General features: G+C 45.9%; 1 long non-coding RNA gene across 1 annotated transcript; it reads left to right on the top strand.

The window, feature by feature from the left end:
• Positions 1–13,186: 13,186 nt before the first annotated feature.
• Positions 13,187–15,163, top strand: LOC142790214 (uncharacterized). The gene is made up of 2 exons (XR_012889401.1): positions 13,187–13,881; positions 15,051–15,163. It is a non-coding gene; the product is annotated as an uncharacterized LOC142790214 (long non-coding RNA).
• The last annotated feature ends 750 nt before the right edge of the window (positions 15,164–15,913 follow it).

Raw genomic sequence — 15,913 nt, 5'->3', positions numbered from 1 at the left:
TGTGTAGGTACACGACCGCTGATGAACAGCTTACCTTTATTAGCATTGTCAGTGTTCACCGTAGTTCGAACTAATTCAGCACATTGAAGCGAGTTATCCGCATTGCCCGTGTTCGGCGATTTTCACTCGGTTTCGGCCCGCCCGTGCCGGCATGGTGGAAACGCGAGGGCGCTTGCTGTGTGCACTGACTGCGTGTTGTACTACTTGCCTCTAATGACATCTTCTGTTTGTTTCGTATTACTTCGCTTTCACAGTGGCGTATAGCGTATATAACTTGTTTTCATTATCGCCGACCACGCCGAGCATTGCAGTGCAGCATCGACAGGAGGCGATCGCGGCGCAGTTGCCCTCCCCGTTGGTCCCTTCATTGCCGGGCGTTTGCGCAAGACACGCATTGTCACACATTTAGTCCCTGTTGGACGAACCGTTCGTCCATTGGTTTAAAGACTGCAGATAGTCCAACTTTGCCGAATTTCGGCTTAGAGTGTATGTATAAATAAAAGTCACAAAGGAAAATAAATCAAAATAAGGAAACACCGAAACGCGTCACGAAGATTGAAACTTGCGACCTCTCGCTTCGCAGCCTGCCGCGTTCGCGGCCACTTCTCACCAGTGCCGTAGAATGCTAAGGATGAGCTCTGTATATGTACAATCTACCGCTGGTGCTATGCAGAACTCTGAGCTTCTTCTGCCTGTACAGTGTATGTCACCTGCGAGATTGCCTGAAGGGCGCGCTTTTGAGGAATGCCCGTAGGTGTTGTTTCTCTTTGGAAACTGCGCCTGAGAGGCGCACTGAAAAGTGGTCTACTTATCCACCACCGCCGCTGTTTATTTAGTGGCCGTGTCTCTACCCACTCGCGATGTGGAACGCCGGGTACACGAGGCGTCGAACGACACCTTGCGGCAGAAGTCAGAAATCTCATTCCAGGAGTTTCAGTTTTCAAGGAGAAAAAAATCTATGAACGTTGGGCTACAGTGCGCCGCTTCAACAACCAGCAACAACTGTGGCAGTTGTTAGTTCACGCTCGTATACCTGGGTGTTCTTTTAAAGCGTCCATGTGGTCGAGCAGCAAGCTGCAAGTGTTGAGGTGGGACCACTATAAGTTCGTGGTCATCATGTGCGTGTTCTTTTTGCGAGTCATTCGCGCTTCAGCGGCGCACTGAAAAGTGGTCTACTTATCCACCACCGCCGCTGTTTATTTAGCGGCCGTGTCTCTACCCACTCGCGATGTGGAACGCCTGGTACACAAGGCGTCGAACGACACCTTGCGGCAGAAGTCAGAAAGCTCACTCCAGGAGTTTCAGTTTTCAAGGGGAAAAAATCTATGAACGTTGGGCTACAGTGCGCCGCTTCAACAACCAGCAACAACTGTGGCAGTTGTTAGTTCACGCTCATATACCTGGGTGTTCTTTTAGAGCGTCCATGTGGTCGAGCAGCAAGCTGCAAGTGTTGAGGTGGGACCACTATAAGTTCGTGGTCATCATGTGCGTGTTCTTTTTGCGAGTCATTCGCGCCTCAGCGGCGCATTGAAAAGTGGTCTACTTATCCACCACCGCCGCTGTTTATTTAGCGGCCCTGTCTCTACCCACTCGCGATGTGGAACGTCGGGTTTGATGGATGGATGGATAGATGGATGAATAGATGGATGGATGGATGGATGGATGGATGGATGGATGGATGGATGGATGGATGGATGGATGGATGGATGGATGGATGGATGGATGGATCGATGGATGGATGGATGGATGGATGGATGGATGGATGGATGGATGGATGGATAGATGGATGGATGGATGGATGGATGCATGGATGGATGGATGGATGGATGGATGGATGGATGGATGGATGGATGGATGGATGGATGGATGGATGGATGGATGGATGGATGGATATGGCTGTACCCTTTAGATCGGGCGGTGGCTAGCGCCACCAAGCCGTAATACTTAATGAACTCAAAACTATATTTATTTTTTTCCTTAAAAAGTGAGTTTGAGGATTCGTACTTTGCAGTGAAGAGTTTAATTTTCACTCGTGCCTTGACTTGAGCCACCAATCAGATAACCTCCTTCTAGTTAAGTCTACTTGCTTAAAGTCTATTTTGCCCTCCCGGTCCCTAAACCCCAGTGCTTTTAAAAACTCTGTGCCATCATCCTGAACTATAGGGTGAAGCCCTTTACAGAACATTATCAAGTGTTCGGCAGTTTCTTCTTCCTCTCCACACGCACTGCATACTGTGTCTACCCCTTCGCATTTGGCCCGATATGTCTTGGTTCGCAGTACTCCCGTCCTTGCCTCAAACAGTAGAGAACTACCCCGAGTATTATCATAGATCCTTTCCTTGGCAATTTCCCGCTTAAAAGTTCGATAGATCTCTATTGCGGACTTCCTAATCATGCCCATTCTCCACATGTCAGTCTCCGTTTCCTTCACTTTTTTCTTAACCGAAAGTTCTTTTTGGTTTGGCCACCTGCTGTTTTCTAAGTATTTACCAGTCAACTTCCTGGTTCGCTTCCTCCATTTTGTATCGACATTCTTCATGTACAAGTAGCTGAAAACCTTCCTAGCCCAACGCTCCTCCTTCATTTCTCTCAATCGCTTCTCAAATTTTATCTTGCTGCTAGCTTCCCTGCCCTCAAATGATGTCCATCCCATATCACCTTGTACTCCCTGATTTGGTGTATTCCCGTGAGCTCCTAAAGCAAGCCTACCTATTCCACGTTGCTTAATTTCTAATCTTGCTTGAACTTCTGATCTCATGCACAAGACCGCATTGCCGAACGTCAGCCCAGGAACCATGACCCCTTTCCATATTCCTCTCACAACATCATACCTATTGTAATTCCACAGTGCCCTATTTTTCATCACTGCTGCATTCCTGTTACCTTTAGTGGTCACGTACATTTCGTGTTCCTTCAGGTACTCGGTGCCATTGCTTATCCATACGCCCAGATATTTGTATTTATCTGTTATCTCTAGCGTGACCTCCTGTATCCTAAGCTCACTACCTTCGTTGTCATTGAAAATCATGACTGCTGATTTTTCCTTACTGAATCTAAAATCTAACCTATCTCCCTCATTACCACAGATGTTCATCAATCTCTGCAAATCTTCCTTGTTATTGGCCAATAGCACTATATCATCTGCGTACATTAATGCTGGTAGTGCCTGATCAATAAGTTTTCCTTGTTCTACCCACTCTACACAAGGCGTCGAACGACACCTTGCGGCAGAAGTCAGAGAGCTCACTCTAGGAGTTTCAGTTTTCAAGGGGAAAAAAATCTATAAACGTTGGGCTACAGTGCGCCGCTTCAACAACCAGCAACAACTGTGGCAGTTGTTAGTTCACGCTCGTATACCTGGGTGTTCTTTTCGAGCGTCCATGTGGTCGAGCAGCAAGCTGCAAGCGTTAAAATGGGACCACTATAAGTTTGTGGTCATCTTGTGCGTGTTCTTTTTGCGAGTCATTCGCGCTTCAGCGGCGCACTGAAAAGTGGTCTACTTATCCACCACCGCCGCTGTTTATTTAGCGGCCGTGTCTCTACCCACTCGCGATGTGGAACGCCAGGTACACCAGGCGTCGAACGACACTTTGCGGCAGAAGTCAGAAAGCTCACTCCAGGAGTTTCAGTTTTCAAGGGGAAAAAGTTCTATGAACGTTGGGCTACAGTGCGCCGCTTTAACAACCAGCAACAACTGTGGCAGTTGTTAGTCCACGCTCGTATACCTGGGTGTTCTTTTAGAGCATCCATGTGGTCGAGCAGCAAGCTGCACGTGTTGAGGTGGGACCACTATAAGTTCGTGGTCATCATGTGCGTGTTCTTTTTGCGAGTCATTCGCGCTTCAGCGGCGCACTGAAAAGTGGTCTACTTATCCACCACCGCCGCTGTTTATTTAGCGGCCGTGTCTCTACCCACTCGTGATGTGGAACTCCGGGTACACAAGGCGTCGAACGACACTTTGCGGCAGAAGTCAGAAAGCTCACTCCAGGAGTTTCAGTTTTCAAGGGGAAAAGTTCTATGAACGTTGGGCTACAGTGCGCCGCTTTAACAACCAGCAACAACTGTGGCAGTTGTTAGTTCACGCTCGTATACCTGGGTGTTCTTTTAGAGCATCCATGTGGTCGAGCAGCAAGCTGCACGTGTTGAGGTGGGACCACTATAAGTTCGTGGTCATCATGTGCGTGTTCTTTTTGCGAGTCATTCGCGCTTCAGCGGTGCACTGAAAAGTGGTCTACTTATCCACCACCGCCGCTGTTTATTTAGCGGCCATGTCTCTACCCACTCGCGATGTGGAACGTCGGGTTGGATGGATGGATGGATGGATGGATGAATAGATGGATGGATGGATGGATGGATGGATGGATGGATGGATGGATGGATGGATGGATGGATGGATGGATGGATGGATGGATGGATGGATGGATGGATGGATGGATATGGCTGTACCCTTTAGATCGGGCGGTGGCTAGCGCCACCAAGCCGTAATACTTAATGAACTCAAAACTATATTTATTTTTTTCCTTAAAAAGTGAGTTTGAGGATTCGTACTTTGCAGTGAAGAGTTTAATTTTCACTCGTGCCTTGACTTTAGCCACCAATCAGATAACCTCCTTCTAGTTAAGTCTACTTGCTTAAAGTCTATTTTGCCAGGGTAGCAAACCAGTTCTTCTAGATTAACCTCCCTGTCTCTTCCTTTTATTTATTTCTCTCTCTCTCTCTCTCTCTCGTTAGCACTAATATGGCGCGAAGGTCGTGGTTTAAGATGCGTCCTACGGGTTTTGTTATAGGTCGAGTTTTAACATTAATAAATGGTCCTTCAACAATACCCACGAAGCGACGTCGGCTTCTGGCTCAAGGTTCCTTGATTGTCGTCAAGGAGAGCTAAAATCATTTAATCTTATAGGCTGAAAAGAATCGGCCAAGTGGCAAATTTTAAGAATTACAAGTCTGCTAAGGCTACCGTGCATCATTCGCAACGAACAATTTACTCATCACTGTAGCGAAGCGAAACCTACAAAACATTTTTCGTCAGATGCACAGCTCTATTGCTTGCCTGTAAATTTGACATGTGCTAAACCACCTGAACAAAGGTGAAAAAAATATGTCTCGCATTGCTGGTGGATAGGATCTTTATTACTGCGGCAAGTCGATGATAATCGATTTGCATTGCAGTGTAATTAATATTTTTGTGTATACCGGGCCACCAAAATCTGGGTCTGCGACTTGTGGTGCGTTTATGCTAGTTCACTTCTTCGGAAAAAATTATCGAATCTCATCTGCGTGAACTGTATATCATCCGCAGGAGAAATGTCCAAGTGCAGTAGTTGCCGTCCAAGCTCTCCCTGGTTCCCTGATTGATCTCCCTGGTTACTACGACTCAACCCTGCTACCATCGTCACAAATTCTATGATGATAAAGTAGTAAAAAAGTCTTCCGAGTTGTTCGTTCCCTGATTGGTTATAGGTGCAACAGTAAGAAGAATGATTGGTTATAGGTGCAACAGTAAGAAGAATGAGCTGGGCACTGTGCTGACTAGTTTTATTTTCTTTAGACTGATATGTGACGCCATTATGTTTCTTACGCTCGCACGAACCGTGGCTTTCTGCATTCCGCACAACATTCGCCCGCCCCATCGTGAACGAAACGAAACGAAACATTGCGTTTGCGTACTCCAAGACAACGGAGACGCAGAACAACACCACTCGCGCAGATCATACGCTTCTTCTTCTTCTTTCGTCCTCGCAACATCGGGCCCATGCGAGCAGACGCTTTTCGTTATTTCTCATGAAAATGCATGAATGCGAGGCCGTGCCCGTTTGCCTTCACTTCGCCTACCTTCTTTCGGTAGCGAGGGACACAAACATTTGAATAAACAACTGTAATTCTCAATGAAAACGAGGAAGATAAATGGATTACAGTACACAAAAGAGCCAAAATAGGGAAGAAAAATGACCCCAGGCCGAGAGGTGCTACGCATATTTTTGGCCCTTACACATTTTTGTCAGTCCTTTTGTTTTATCACTGTCTCGGCTGCACCTATATGAACTCACTTTGTTTCTGTCTTCTCGGTCTCCGTCTCTTTCTCGGATTCCTTATGCTTGTTCTTGCATTGTTTCCTGAATTCTGATGAGATTGCACGCTTTTTCTTAAGCTTGCATTGTTTTTTTTCTACTCTGCGTACACAGACACGGGTAGTCGCCGCGTTTGCGAGCACCTTCTTGAATTATATCAAACAGCGTGAGACCAGCAGATGTTCTGCCGATGTTCGGTACTTTTGCGAAACAGGTAGAAATGACATCACTGTACGTTTTTCTAAGGATCGTGATGAAAATGCTAGAGATTTCAAATCCTTGTCATTGAGTGTAGAGTAGCCGCGCGTCTGATGTGACCACTAGTTAGACTCTGATTCTCAACTAAAGTAGGTCCGAGAAACGAGCTAGTTGGGGCATGCACTCGACCGCGAAGGAACAAAGAGGGAAGGAATGGCACCGTCACAGTTCGCGCTTGAACTTTGTTGATATCCTCAACTAAACACAGCTGTTATACCAACACAAATTCTGGGAATGTGACCGAAAAGTTAGCTTTCATGATTAAGCAGCTACGCCGCGACAAAGGGCTTCCTGGTGTGATTCTGTTGAGCTCAATTGCAGCTTTCATAGAGTTCTCGCCATTCAAATATTCTTACGACCGGCTTTAGAATTCGTTGCGTAAACATCATTCACAGCAGCTGAGTAATGCTGCCCCAAGACATTTATATTGCATTGCAAGCAACAAAGACGGCATGACCAATACAATAATAACTGTGAGTATAATCACGCTGCAAGTTCCAAGATAACAAAACTTGAGGTTCATTTTAGGAATGGAGACTAAACTTCAGCGGTATGAAATGATAGAGCCGTAAGGTAACCTAGAAACAATGGTTTATAATGATGTTGTGAAAACAAGGCTCCGCGTGGATTAAAGCAAAGTTTCTTCTTGGCAAGGAAGCGTTCAACCACAAAGTTATCCTTGTTTCACACTTTGTCGCAGGAAGAACCTAAACACGCGTCCCGCATGACCACAAAATGCGTCATAACAGATATATCGTAGCGGGAGTGTATAGTCGCTCCAGGCGTCACACAAGACAAAATGCGTGACAAACAGTGGGTGTTTTAGAATTTCCCTCGTATTACAATGTACTCGGTCATTATTAATCACGATTTACCTATGCAACGTGAGACAGCACTTCACCTCTCACAGACGATGACACTTTACCTCGCCCCACCTTGCACCGCCAACACAAAGCACCATACGAGAATGCGCGCGAGATATAAGGCACGTTTGCGGAGCCTCATGTATGTGCTGTAAGTATTGACATAGGCAACATATGAAAAAGAAGAAAGCGTCCGTAGCGTAGATGGTTGAGCGCCGGGCGCCTATCGTCGTGTACCAAGAGGTCATGTGTTCAATTCTCGGCGGTGGAACTTTCTCTTCTAGTTTATTGCTTTCTCGTCTGTTTGCGTGCAGTTTCTCTTCCTTTTTTCATGGCAAAGAAGAAATTGGCACACTATTCCGGTGCATGCAGTAGTGCAATTTTAGAGGAATCAGAACAAGTATCACAAAAGTGCTGATGGAATACTGTTCGTGTTATTGTTAACCGGAATGCTTGGCTACAACGTTGTTGTGTTTTTTTTTTTCGTTTTAGCAGAGAATTGTTTCAAAAAGCATAATTGGGGCAGTTACTGCGCGACATTTAGGAGACAATTCCCAAGGAACATTTTCAGCTATGACAACATTTTAGTGAAAGTCCACGTTCTTGATTAGAAATTTCATTTGCGTCAATAAATGTGTTTTGTAAACGTTAGTGTTCAGTGAACATTCCTTTGAGCTGGTGCACCTGGACTGAGTGCGTCAGTGTTTTACTTCGTGCATTTGTACAGATTTGTGTTTGTTTTGTATTTCGCGATGACAAGTATTGTGCAAGAAAAGAGTAGCAGCGGATGCCACGCATCGCCACCCAGCTCTCCTTATATAATTTTAATATTTACCAACATCATATTTGTGACAGAAATACGTCCGTGAAGTTCTGATTTTTTTCGGAATAAAACAATTTCATGTTAAAAATACAAAGAATGCAAAACAAATATCATATACAAATAATATCGCCGTCCTGGCCGCAAAGGCTGCTCTGCGCCTCTTGTTTTCTCGCACGCCAAGAAAGATTCCAGTGACGCCACAAAGCCATGACTTCAAATGACGCAAAACGCGAAAGATGAAGAGACAGAAAAACGTGCGACACTTGGTGTGTCAACTCTCCTTGTCAGAGGTGGCACGAGCGCTAATGTAGGTTATTCTAAGCTAAGAATCTAGTCGCGAAAAGGAGACATGCATACTCGCTTGCATAATGAAAGAGGCTAGCACCTCGTTGAGTCCAGTGTGTAGCTAGGCTTTGTTTTCGTCATTACAATGAACTTGGCACGTATGTGGGAAATGTCATCTTATATATCCTCGGACCTTATTCCACTTATCCTGAATCTCATAAACAATAAAACAAAACGAGGGACATTCATGGCAATTGTGGTGGTGGTCGTGAAGGTGGATAGTGGTGGTAATGAAGATGGTAATGCAGTTAAGGCCAGCGGGTCAAGTAGAGACTCAAGAAAATCAAAATTGCCGACGTCACCTCACAGGTTCTCGTAGCGCCCTGTTTCGTGTGTTTCTGCTCGTCGGTATACCACGTAGCAAAGCGTACACGACGCGCCAATAAGGAGCATTGGCCCAATAGGGAACGTCGGATCAAGTGAAGCACGGTGTGCGCGTGGCTGACCTGTTGTTCTTCATATACCTAGCATTTCGCAATGCCCCCATCATAATGTTTTCTCTTTTGTTTTTCATAGAGGAAATAGGACTTCCACTCACGTACATATAGTCGATTGGAAGCCGATCGCGCCAGCTAGGCACCGTCCTGCAACGATAGTGTTTGTGGGACTGAGCACGACTTTTACGCTAACCGTACGACTCGCCCTCAAAAGCGTCACGTATTTTAAACTGAAGACTGCTCGAAAGCAACAAAACATTCCCTAAAGCAGCACAGGTAGCAAGAGCACTCTTAACTATCGCCATTACCTAATTATTACAGTAATTATTGTTGTTTACCGTCGCAAAACCACTGTTTGTTTAAGGGAGACGCCGTATAGTGAAGGGCTCCAGAAATTTCGACCCCCTGGGGTTTTTTTAACGTCCACTGAAATTTAAGCACACCGGCCTTAGGCATTTTCGCCTCCGCCGAAAATGCAGCCGCCGGAACCGGGATTCAATCGCACGACCTGCGGGTCACCATAGACAACAAACGGGGGTACATCCCCATTATTTACTCGTACTTTTGTTTACGTAGTTCCGTGGAATTTCATCGATTGCAAAAGGGCACAGTTCATTAGAGGACGCAAAAATTATTCCAAAGTTGGTTATTTTAATATGCATACAAATAAACATTGCCACGTGTGTTTCTTCTTTCAGTATTGCGGTATTCTATTCACGCACACAAAAACTGTCAGCAATGCTCGGCGCAGACCATGCCTCAGAGTTGGCCCCGCCGCGGTGGTCTAGTGGCTAAGTTACTCGGCTGCTGACCCGCAGGTCGCGGATTCAAATCCCGGCTGCGGCGGCTGCATTTCCGATGGAGGCGGAAATGTCGAGGCCCGTGTGCTCAGATTTGGGTGCACGTTAAAGAACCCCAGGTGGTCAAAATTTCCGGAGCCCTCCACTACGGCGTCTCTCATAATCATATGGTGGTTTTGGGACGTTAAACCCCACAAATCAATCAATGCCTCAGAGTTGCAGAAGTTTCGCGAGAGTAGTAAATGGTTTTGTGATATGACTGCGCGCGGCACGCGAACCAGAGCTTATCCCAGAGCTTGTGCGACCACCATAGATAAGACTGGAAAATTTGATGCGTGAGGCATATTAAAAACGGCACGTCCCAACGACGATCAGTTTATCGACGGCCGACTCTCTGTTTAGCCGATATTATTGTACAGTGTGCACTGTTGTAGTCTGAATTTCCATATCCGGCCACAATACAGTTTCGTCTTAAACACTCTGACTGCCGCGTTCGTTTACACATCATGACCCCGTGACAATATTTATTGCGAACTCGGCATTCATCACTGCTTTAATTTTATCACTGCTGTTATCGCTGTTATTGAGTTATATGCAGTTGAAGAAGAAAAGTCTTTAGTTCGATGATTTACTCTTTGTAACATTTTGTTTGGTTGCAATGTTTTTCAGTCTACCGTCTATGCTATAAAATTTCTACCCAATGAGCGCATGTTGGTCTGTGCGACCTTGGCTCTGTTGTGCAGGGCTTGGATGGGCTGTATACCCTTTCGGTGATCGGTACGACGAATTATATTGGGGGCATGCACCATGGTAATCACGCACGAATCCTGATATCTGTGGTGCTGTGGAGCACCGATGCTTAGCACCTAAGCACAGCGAAACTACCCAGCTTGAACCACGTCTTCGCGAGAAGTATAACAACGTATAGTTTTAGATTGCATGGTTGCAAATTGATACAATGTAACTGAAAAAACGAGACATCTGTAATGATTTGAATAAAAACATACTTCAGTTCTGTAGGAGGCATAACCACCAATATTTTATAGAGGCGGGAGTGTTTGATAGGTAATAATACACAGCCATAAAATTAGGAACCCAAACTGTGCCAAATTTGTACCACTCTATTAGTGTCTTAGCTCAAAGCCCTTATTTTATAGTTCAGCAGAAATGTTGGCTGCTCATTTAGCAGAAACTCTGGTAGCATTTCAGTGGCATGAATTAGGTTGCTAAGTTGGACATGTCAATAGATATGATATAGGGAGCTTTACGATGCCTCAAAATAAAATTCGTGGCCTGACAGTCCCGAAAGAGTTCTGTGAGAAGTGGCGTGAGCACAACAATATAACAAGATGCAGCGCAGCATCTACGCCTTCTATATGTTTTCGGTAACGCAGCAGCTATACAGAAAGTCTACAAAAAAGAATAACGATTGAATAACGCACTGCATACCTACGCATCTCGTTTCCTAAACATTCGGAGTATGAACGATTCAACTCAATTGTTTACCTTGAATTCCATTTGACCAGCATTTTTAGCTTCAACGAAGGCAATGCGCAAACTCTATTTCGTGTGTCAGTAGATTCGTCAGAAGAGTCGGTAGTACCTGGTTTTCTTTCACGCGTTTCCTTACGCGAAGTTCCCTTCAGAATTGTGCATCTGTGATCATGCTGAAACTGGGATCATCTCGGGCAGGTGTTCGCTTTCAGAAAAGTGCTGCCTCTTTGGGAACGATCGTTTGAAAAAACAGTAGTCCAAAATACGTCGACCTATGCTATCAAAAGGCTACATCCACCTCATGCTTTTGTTTCGTCAGAGGAAAAACTTGAGACGACATGCAGCCTTTTTGCAGCCAAAAAACTTTTATTGTAGTGGCCTTCGAGACCGCCGGTCGATAACACAAACCAGAAATGTTTTATCAATACATAATTGTAGTTCGGCCGCAGATTCTTATCGTTTCTCGGGTCATAGGAAAAGTTGTGGCACTTAATCATGCAGAACACAATCAAAGATAGAAGAAGCTAATATTTTGGTGACTCACGCGATCTGCTTAATCGTTGCTGTCAGACACTACCACTTAAATTAATGCGAAGTCATTAAGAAGCTCGTACTGCACAAAATCTGGTGTCGGCGTCGTTGGCTATAAGTGAAAATAAAAAGAAACATGTAAACAAAATTAACAAAAAAGCCTTCAATTGGGAATTGAAGCCATGCCACCTGCGTGGGAAGCAAGTGGTCTAGCACGGAGCTATGAGGTTTGCTAAAACTACTTTGGACAAAGCACTGTATAAATGTGATGTGCAGAAGAAGCCTCCTCAACGCAACACATATTTCGTAGCAAAAGTGTAGAATCGTTTTTTTTTTCTTATTAATGTAAACAGCATGAAAAACGAAGACAGAGAACAAGAAATACTGTGCTTGTCACGTGTCTTCCTGCTTCTCTGTCTGTTTTTCGCGCCTTTAAAATAATTGTTACCAACTTGTCTCAATTTTCAATACAACTCATGATATGTAGGGTTTAACGTCCCAAAACCACCATATGATTATGAGAGACGCCGTAGTGGAGGGCTCCGGAAATTTCGACCACCTGGGGTTCTTTAACGTGCACCCAAATCTGAGCACACGGGCCTACAACATTTCGGCCTCCATCGGAAATGCAACCGCCGCAGTCGGGATTTGAACCCGCGACCTGCGGGTCAGCAGCCGAGTACCTTAGCCACTAGACCACCACGGCGGGGTTCAATACAACTCAGTGTAGAACCGTTCGTAGCCCCAAAATATGTGAATTGAGCAACCAGTGGGTGTTTTAAAGGCCCATCATTCACAAAGCGCTTGGACATATTTAAATAATCGGCAGCAGCAGAACCAGTGACAAAGTGAACAACGTGATGTTCAATACCCCAGCGTGGGTATGCACCACATCGTTAAGAATCTTGACTTGGCTTGACTTGATTCAGACCCTTGCTGATGCCCAAAAGAAATATTTATGGCGTAGCGAGCCCTTAACAACTCTGCTTGCAACAGTCCTTTAACGATACTTTCAAACAGCCAATCTTACGTTCGTTCGTTTTCACGGCATGCACCGAAAATTGAAGCAGGTTAGCAGTTCGGAAGTGAATGCGCACGAGGCCCAATTACGCTATCACGAACTACTCTTGAAGGCAAAGTTCAAGCGTCCTGTGATTTTATTAGTAACTTACAGTACATTCGGTTTCGTTTTGGCGAAAATACTTGGGGCATGTTCACCCTTGGCCTTGAAGGAAGTGAAAGTGGCAAAACTCACTTGTAATCACCGCCTAAGCGGCCGGAAAACCACGCCACATGGCCGATGCAAAAAAAAGAAAAAAATGGTCCCAGGCCATGGTGCAGGATTACCTTAGGTGAGCAAACGCCGCGAATATCCGCTGCCCGATAATGTTCTGTTTCGCAAGGAACCCGAGCGATGGCGCTACGAACTTTGCCCCAGCTTCCTCCCCACCTCTCGGTGTAGAAAAGCCCTGTGACGTTGGAAAGCAGCGGCACTCATTTATCGTCGCCACAAGCGCTGTGTATGTGTTATGCGTCATCTTCTCTGTCCAGTCCTGCAGTCCTGGATGCGCTATACCTCAGATACAATACCCTCGCCGCGCCATCAACCTCCTCCTTTATCGCCCTCTCTTTCGCCGCACCGCTCTATGCGTGTCGCGTGGTTGATATCGCGTGATAACACGACTTTCTCAGATTTGGGAATCGTCGCCCATATGCCGGATGTGCTTTGCGGAATTTGCCAGCAGCCCGCCACAGTCCTCATACTCACCAGCCATCTATCGGCATGTCACAAACGAGAACATAATCAGTCCCTCCCCGCCAAGCGCTTGCTACGCGGCATTCGCTCTCCTAAAGTATTCTTGCACCATGTTCCAGACCGATTTTTGTGCCACGCGTCAGCGCATCGCCATTCCACTTCACGGCATTGGCTGCACCAGCTCAAACCACGTGATGTATAGTATACATATACAACGAGCCTCATATTCAACGTAGCGGCAAAAGCGTCGGTGGTGGCTCGAATCGGCGAAAACGCAAACTGTACCCGCCCGTGCAACACGACAAAACCGAGCTACAAGGACGCTTTGATTGAGAGCCTGGTTTCGACTACGATGACCGAGAACACTGGAAGAAGGTGCAGCAGCATTGACTCGGCATGCCCAACGTGCCTCGCTTTCGCGCAGCCGGCCGAATCCACTGTCGCCGGTGTGTCCGATCGTGTCGTTTCTGCCTGGTGTATCTTTCGGCGGAACGTTTGAAAAGGTGCAGACAGTTTAATTCTTTTCCGTGCTTTGCATGCATAACTAGACTTCGGTATGAAATTCAATGCTCACTGACTGGGCAAAATGAAGTGAAATCTCAAAGTAGCGAAAGCAGTGGCGGCATGTAGGCCTACACTACAAGGGCAGAATGAATGTGAATGTTTTGGCTTCGCTTCTCAAATGTGAATGCACCGTTACGGGACTAGTGGTTCTCGCAAGAGTATTGAAGTTGGATAAAACGCCACAATATGTTGCCACCAGCTCTGCCAGCACTGTCAGTGGTTTTGGTAATCTGTAAAAACGTGAGCAATTAGAATTTAACTCATAAACTAAATACTTACTTTTTTGTCATTTATTCTAGATGACATATAGTCTTCCAGAGCTTACGAATGCTCGATATTAGGATTCTAGTTGATAGCGAACTAAAGAAGAAACCAATAATTCATGTCAAATACTGTATGCAAATATTCTACGGCATGTGTTAGATAGGCCTAGCACGTGTGTGTCTGAAATTCCGTGATCGAAGCGAACCTCGAATGCCTTTGCGTATCACGCACGCGCAATAACGCTGAAGCGCTTCTTATAGGCTCAATTTATGGTGCCCTGATTATTGTAACGCTATTTAGCCTCACTTAAATTTTGAGACTTCCAGTCGTGAATCTTGGCTCAAGTAGTTGTACGAGTTCTAGCACCGGCAAATTGGAGGTTGAATGAACAAACATGCAAATAAAGGAGCTACAAGTGCCTAAGCCAGCACGTCATGAACCAGCAAGAATTTTTTAATTCAAAAAGAAGGAAGTATTACACGTGACTAATTAGAAAAGCGGTGACTGCGTTTAATTGGTCCAGGTCAAGCCTTTACCATGCACTGATACAGACAGCCACAACAAATACGAATGAATGGCCCAGATGTTAACGCGACAAAGCGCAGCTTCGAACTCTCTTATCTCATGTGTTTTTCACGCATATATTTCATGAGGTCGTGGGGTTGACAAAGGCCGCATTAGGTGGGTTAAAGACGAAACATTCATTTTGGTGAATTGTCCCCGGTGCCCGGCAAGTCATAGACGCTGCAGTAAATTGATATCAGTGGAGACGAAGACGAAGTTTTTCCTGAGTGGAACGCTGGTTTCAGTCTCTGTTATTTTTTCTCGTTTTCTTTGGTGCTAGTGGAAGATGCCTGCGGAAATGGACGTAGAATCACCAGGGCCTCCACCCATACGTTCCGCGTCGTCTGTGGCCACTCTAAGAAAGCGCTCCGGCCACCCAAGTGACGTAGACAGTGAGGACACGCTGATGTACTCTACGGCCAGTGATGAGAGCTCGGATGAAAGTGACTTTGTGCCCATGGCAAGACACAAGGCGAAGAGTAGGCTGCTTACGACATCTTCTTCCCAAAGTAAGGCCACCACGAATATTCAAGAGCCACCGGTTCACACTATTTTGTTTGTCCCGCTGAATGCCGCTGACAGCATGAACCGACTTAATCGCCAGGTCACGTCTATGACACTTGAGGCGCTCGTTCCGGGACAAATAACAGACGTGAGAATCAATGGCCGCAAGAATGTTCTGGTGATAGACGTTACGCAACGTACTGCTCTCGACGTATTGACCAAGGTGAATGTGCTCGGGAACATCAACGTACGTTCTTTCATACCAGATGGCAAGGCCTCTAGGGCAGGCGTTATCTACGACGTCGACACCTCTATCAGCGATATTGATTTTCCCACTCTAATCAAACCAGTGACGGAAGCTACTATAATCTTGCAAGCCCGCCGTCTCGGGAACTCACGATGCGTGAAACTAGTTTTTAAGGGTGACAGCCTTCCAACTCAAGTAAGAGTTGGTCATTTCCGACACACAGTACGGCCGTTCGTGCCGAAACTTCTTCAGTGTCGGAGGTGCTGTAAAAAAGGACACGTGAGTGCTGTTTTCACAAGTTCTGCTGTGTGCTCCCGATGCTCGGAGTCGCACAACACGGAAGCCTGCCAGGAAGAACATCGCAAATGCGGCAATCGCCAAGGTCCTCACGA

This window comes from Rhipicephalus microplus, unplaced genomic scaffold (genome assembly GCF_043290135.1).
Source record: "Rhipicephalus microplus isolate Deutch F79 unplaced genomic scaffold, USDA_Rmic scaffold_82, whole genome shotgun sequence".
Taxonomy (NCBI): domain Eukaryota; kingdom Metazoa; phylum Arthropoda; class Arachnida; order Ixodida; family Ixodidae; genus Rhipicephalus; species Rhipicephalus microplus.
The sequence above is the reverse complement of the archived record's forward strand: the minus strand, read 5'-3'. Positions and strand labels throughout refer to the sequence as shown.